A 6,952-nucleotide genomic window follows, 5' to 3' on the forward strand; every position below is an offset into this window, starting at 1 on the left:
TTCCAGTCCTTGCTATTAGCTGCAGAATAGAGTTGAAGAATGCTGGTATCCAGTGAAGGATCAGGAATTACATGTCTCTTGGCAGAGATAGCGATGACAAAATCATTTGGTTTTTATTCTTCAAGTCAAGTCATGAAATATGCTGGCATTATAGTGTTGCCAAATCTTAATAGAGTTAGGGAGGAGAAAGGGTATCACACTATGCTATGTCTTGTCAACCCATCTTTTTGCAGTTTTTTTGTTATAGCAAATGCTTTTCAAAAGCTCAGCCTTGAATTCTGAGGCCATTCTTTATAGCAGCAACAATCTGTAGCTCAGCATCAAACTCTTCAAATAAAAAGGTTTCCTGATTGCTTCCTATAATAATGCCCATTCCTGTTCCAGTCAGCTATCTCCGAATTCCCTTCCCCACACATACGCAAATTATTCCGGCTTACATATTGGTCAGCTTTTGACAGTGTAATTGCTGCCCTATGGAAATATTCACACCCTGAACTGCTGTTCCCAAGTTTTATAGCACACAGAGCATTCCTGTTTTCAGTCTTCTGAGGTAATTTCTTCTTGCTCTAAAACCAATCCCATTATAATTAACATTATTAGTCATACATACGTACATTGGGGGATTTAGGTAAGGTAAAAATACCAAGCTTATATTCTACATAATACATCTAGATTTCATAAATGGAGAATTTGATACTGTCTCCCACAGCATCCTCATAGATAAGCTAAGGAAGTGTGGGCTTGATGATCAGGTAGTGAGGTGGATCAAGAGCTGGTTGAAGGGAAGAAGGCAGAGAGTTGTGGTCAATGGCGCAGAATCTAGCTGGAGGTCTGTGACTAGTGGAGTCCCTCAGGGGTCGGTGCTGGGACCGGTGCTGTTTAATATTTTCATCAATGACCTGGATGAGGGAACTGAGTGCACCCTCAGCAAGTTTGCTGATGACACAAAACTGGGAGGAGTGGCTGACACACCAGAGGACTGTGCTGCCATTCAGCGAGACCTGGACAGGCTGGAGAGTTGGGCGGGGAGAAACTTGATGAAATTTAACAAGGGCAAGTGTAGAGTCTTGCATCTGGGGAAGAACAGCCCCATGTACCAGTACAGGTTGGGGGTTGACCTGCTGGAAAGTAGCGAAGGGGAAAGGGACCTGGGGCTCCTGGTGGATAGGAGGATGACCATGAGCCAGCAATGTGCCCTTGTGGCCAAAAAGGCCAATGGCATCCTAGGGTGTATTAGAAAGGGTATGGTTAGTGGGTCAAGAGAGGTTCTCCTCCCCCTCTACTCAGCCTTGGTGAGGCCGCATCTGGAATATTGCGTCCAGTTCTGGGCCCCTCTGTTCAAGAAGGACAGGGAATTGCTTGAAGGAGTCCAGCGCAGAGCCACAAAGATGATTAAGGGAGTGGAACATCTCCCTTATGAGGAGAGGCTGAGGGAGCTGGGTCTCTTTAGCTTGCAAAAGAGGAGACTGAGGGGTGACCTCATCAGTCTTTACAAATATGTAAAGGGTGGGTGTCAGGATGATGGAGCTAGGCTTTTTTCAGTGATATCCAGTGATAGGACAAGGGGCAATGGGTGTAAACTGGAGCATAGGAGGTTCCATGTGAACATCAGGAAAAACTTTTTCACTGTGAGAGTGACAGAGCACTGGAACAGGTTGCCCAGGGGAGTTGTGGAGTCTCCTACGTTGGAGATATTCAAGGCCTGCCTGGACAAGTTCCTGTGTGATGTACTGTAGGTTACCCTGCTCTGGCAGGGGGGTTGGACTAGATGATCTTTTGAGGTCCCTTCCAACCCTTGGGATTCTGTGATTCTGTAATTTGTATTCACCTAAAAGTCCATAGCAAGCAGTGAAGATGTACAAGTTCCCTGGATGCATTTGCGATTGGATTGTATGAATTCAGACTTTCTTGGGGTTTCCCAATCCCCATTATCATGTATTACTTACAATTCATGTATATAAGCCCCACCATGCTCTGGTGAGATACAGGACAGCTTACACTTCTGTATAACAGAAGGGGATATGGAACACCTAGAGGTGTCCAAGATAGGATTTTGCAGTGCTTAGTTTTTGTCCTAGGAGGATATCTAGCTGGCTGATGCCTGGCATCGTAGGATGGGAGTTGCTATAGAGGTTTAGGTTGTTGTTCTTCCCTTGAAGGGGAACCTGCTCATGTAAGGGTTTAGAGAAAAGCTCTTTATTCTCTAAGGGTGCCATGTCAAACCTTGCATAGTAGTAAAATTCATTTTCTGTTGTCTTGTGAGGCTGCTACCTGTCTGAAGAACTGGCTGGTACCAGGCTAGTACTCAGCGGCAGGAGGGCCTGCTACAGCTAGAGAGGACTGGATTAGAACCCTGCTCCTGCCTTGGCTGCCGACAAGCCATCAACACCCATCTTCTAGTCCTGAAATTCTGCTAAACAATTCTCTGAAACATTCAGATATAAATGACAGATACATATATATATATATACACATATATATACTGGCAAGAAGAAAACCCAAATTGGAACACTGAGTCCTGATTAAAAGCATCCCAGCATCAGCTTTGTGTGTGTTTTCGAAGTAAACTTCAAAAAATAGAGGATTCTTCTGTGAAACATTTTACAGCATTTGTTGGAGCTCCCTGTAAGACCTCACATTACCCTCTGGTACAGAAACGTCCGACACAAGCTAGCAAAAGTCAGTACTTGGTCACAGTTGCAATGTGTGTGTTTATAGGGTCTGCGAGCCTCCTTCAGCTCCCCTGAATCTCATGGGAGGCTCTCAGCTCCTCAGAGGCACTGGTCCTTTTTGTGTCCTGACTTTAAAGTGCCTCCAGCATCCAAGAGGCACTGCAAGCAGCTGTAGTTATTTCCATTTGTAAGTTAGCTTCATTTAGCGTTGTAGTTCAGTTTGGAAACCATCCGCAAGTAATCACAACCTCTTGTTTAGCTGTATCACCTTGTACCATGCAGGCTGGAGACAGAAATAATTACATGTACCAGAAGCCAATTTTGTTATGTAAAATGAAAAATAAAGAAAGAAACCATCAGCAGCACCACCACTGAAACAATCATTGTCCATTATTTTCCCTTGTGGCTATTAAAATGAAGTTGAACAGAGTCCATGACTTCTGAATGAGCATACGTTCTTTTCAAAACAGCAGTTTCCTGAATTTTGCCAAGTTCCCTTTTGTCTCCTGGGACCTGGCCTCAGCAGTTGAGCACAGTGCTGCCACTGCGGCATTCAGCTGTCTTGAAGCGACCTTCAGACAGAAAAGCAAGCAGTGGGTGTATGTGGAGGAAGGGGCAGGAGGCCCAGGGATGGCTTGTAAAGGAGAAGGATGAAGAAATAAGGGAAGGATTATAGTGCAGATGGATGAGATCTCTAGGGACAGTTCCAGTTGTGAAGCTGCAATAAGACATCTTTGTCAGAGCCAGGGTGGGCTTGCTTGCACTTGTATTGGTAGTGTCTGAGCATTGAGTTATGCCATTCCTCACCCTGCAAGGAATGGTGCAAGCCTTAGTTGATTTTGTTGAAAGCAGGAGATGTCTGTGTCTGATGAGGAGCCCTTGTATAAAACAAGTGTGCTGAGCTTCTCGGAAAGACATTTTGCAGAGGAAAAAGATTATTGTGATTGCCCCTTATAAAGCACTGCACAGCTAATGGGAAAGATTTAGCAGTCCAGACTCTGTTTCAGTTAGTTCCCCACACACCTGACACTGCATGCTTCGTTTCCCTATTTGTAGGACTAAAAATTCACTTGGCTGCAGGTGAGGGTCATGAGAGCACTAACAGGTTTTGATTGCCCTCACTGTCCTGACCCAAATCCTCTTATTAGGAGTTCTACTTCAGCTCAGTTCAGGGGGTTTAGTTCTTTTTAAGATGGGCTACAAGAATAGCTGTCCTTAGCCCTGCTCCTGAGTTGTTATGTGGATTTCCTAGGCTGCCTTCTGATGTGATGTCTATGTTGCCTGACACTTGTTGGATGACTGCTGGGAGTCGTTGCTGTTACTACCCTGTTCCACTCACAGTGAGTTCTCCTATTTTGCTTATTGTGATAAACCTCATCTTCACAAACATTTCCTGACATGAGCGTGAACTTTCTTGTTATAGAGGAGCACTTCCCAGAAATGCCTAAAGAGGCTGTGTGCCTGGGAATATGTTCTTTTGTGTAGCACAGGAGTTAATAATACAGTTAGCTTGTTCTGGAGTGTATAATAATATAGTTGGCTTGTTCTGGAGAGTATAGATGCTTCATGGAAACACTGATGCAAAATTGGTATTAGTGATGAATTAATGATGTTCTGGGTTTTAGAGTAAAATTACAAAAATCTGTTCACATGTAACTTCCAGAAATAATTAGTTTACAGGCTTTGATGACTGGGAGTTTTGCTTGTGTTTCTCTTCTGATTCTAGCCTGTATTGGTATAAACTCTATCAAGTGGCAAGTAATTTGGAATGGCTTGTTAGCATCCTCTTTCTGTAGAGTGACAAGCTGGCATTATAGTAATCACAAATTTATACCCACACTGGCCATATACTCTGTGGCTCCAGGTGGTAAATAAGATCATTGCAGGAGGAAGGGTGGAGGTGACCCCTGAAAGGTGGTCCATAAAGGCCAGGTCTTTGATCAGTGGGACACCAGTATGGGGTCTGTGCAACCACTGCTGGTGCTGGTCACATTGAATGTGCAAGCAATGCCCTTCTCAGAAAGAACAATTTTGATCTTCTTTCCACTTAATCACTACTGAAGTGCAAATGGGAAAATATCATAATACCCTGGGGTTTGGTTGTGAACAGGTTAAGGGGGCTAGGAGTTCTGCCTCTCAAGTTGAGGAGACAATAGAGATGTTTAACCAATATGTACTGAAATGGCAAACCTGCAGTTTCTAGGCTGTAAGGAGACTTGTTATCTGTCTCGTTTGTGCTTAATAACCTGAAAAATGATGAAGGAAGCAAGCCAGCTGAGGAGGATGGGTGATTAAATACATGGCTGCTAATGGGCATAAGCAGATGTTAGAGAAACAGGAGCAAGAATGCCAGTCGAGGGATGTAGTAACAGGTACTATAGAGACATAAAATGAACTTACTGGGGTTTGGCTTAAAATGTCTGAAGCATTTACATGTAAAACAGACATTATTTTCCATAAAGCTACAGTGCCAGACAGAATTGTTATGAAGCAAGCAACAAAGCTCAGTGAGTTAGAAGAGTTGCAGATCAGCTGGGTGGCCTAAATGGAAAAGATGGAACTACCACTTTCAGCAGCTCTGAGATTGCAGATCCAGATTCAGAGTGTTAGCCTGATCATGGAGTATTGGGCACTGTAGAGCCTTCTAGAAGAATAGGATTTTTCACCAGTAGAGTACCCCAGGTTAATGAGGGAAGCAGGATGTGATTAGAACTTAATGTGCAAGTTCATGAGGCATGTAAATGGTGATCCATTAATAGCTGTGAAGGAAGATTGGTATCTTTTCGTATTTTATATGCAGTTACACACTTTCAATTGGGAACCTCCCCTGGCACATTTAATTAGCCGGAAGAGGAGGGAAAACACGCTCCCTGTGTACAGTACTGTTATTCTGGTTGGCGAAGCAGCCTTCAGCATAACACACATCAAATGGGACTCCAGGCTGCTGTGCTAAAAATAGCTGCTTACCCCTTAGGACTGCAGCAGCTACAACCCAGAAACATAGGCACCAGTAACACTTATGGATATTAAATTCTTGGTTAAAGGAGAGGTATGTGGTATGCATTTGGAAGAAGTGTTACTGTGAGTAATTAAAACTCACTTTCTAGAGCTTTCTAGAGCACAAGAATAATTTCCCTGGGTGGGAAAAGCCATCTTCCCACCTAGCTGTTACCACATTTCAAAAAGTGGTGAAATAGAGCTTCTGCTTAGACCAGGACTTGTAATATCTCTGCTCTGCACACTCCTGTGTGGTATTTAGACAACCAAGCTATTCCTAAATAAACCACTTATAAATTACCACAAGGCTTGTAGCAGCATATTCTACTCAGTGACCGAATGTATATGCACTGCCTTCCATTCACCACCTTGCAGATTTAAGGTGAGCCTTGTTTGTCTCTTGCTTTAGATCTAGCACAATTTAAACCTTTTCAATGGCAAGGGCCTGAGAGAAAGGATGTGGCATGCAGTGAACAGCAGTGACTCCTTAGAGCCTTCTCCTTTGACTATGATCTAAGTTTATGTAGTAAATATTAAGCCTTTTTTTAATAGGATTCCAAGTCCTTGTTCCATTTAATCTGCAGACCTCAGGAGTGCTTTGTGATCCATTGCCATTACTAGTATAAGGAAACTTTCCTATACTCAAGGGTAGATGCTATAGGGAGTAATTCCCTTTTCAGAAGCCAAGTTGGGACACTCAAATGCAGGACTAATATTAAATGTTGAAGTGAGGAAATTGCCATGTTTCTTTTCATTTGATCTTGTTACTGCCATTGCTACCTAATCTTAGAGATAGTACTGAATCTGATTCGAGAGCTAAGAATCAATAGATATGAATGTAGGTATGCCCAGTTTTTGTAAGCAAAATTTGTAGGACTTCTGTTTTATTAAGAGAAAATTATGTGTGTGAAGCTTTTAGGTACAGACTTCCTTTATAAGCTTTACTGTGTTCCTAGAAATAAGTGCTAATCACTTTACCAGCTGTGTCTATTGGTTTAAAAGAAAACAACCCGCAAATTTTGTTTCAGCTTCCAGTCCTGGTTTTCCATTTATTCCTATGCTATTATGGCAAAGCTTTCTTTTTAAAGCAATTTTCACCCTCAACAGTTTCATTATAATAAGACATATTCTAATTTTTCATATATTTTTCCTGCCAGATATTTGTACCCTTGTTTTTTCTCCCTGCTTCTCTCTTGTTTCTTAACCACTAAGAAAGGTGCAAGAGAAGAGGGATGGAGAGAATGGAAAAAGCATGCCAATTAAAAGGTAGAGCACTGTAAAAC

The sequence above is a fragment of the Lathamus discolor genome, chromosome 2 (genome assembly GCF_037157495.1).
Source record: "Lathamus discolor isolate bLatDis1 chromosome 2, bLatDis1.hap1, whole genome shotgun sequence".
NCBI classification, from domain to species: domain Eukaryota; kingdom Metazoa; phylum Chordata; class Aves; order Psittaciformes; family Psittacidae; genus Lathamus; species Lathamus discolor.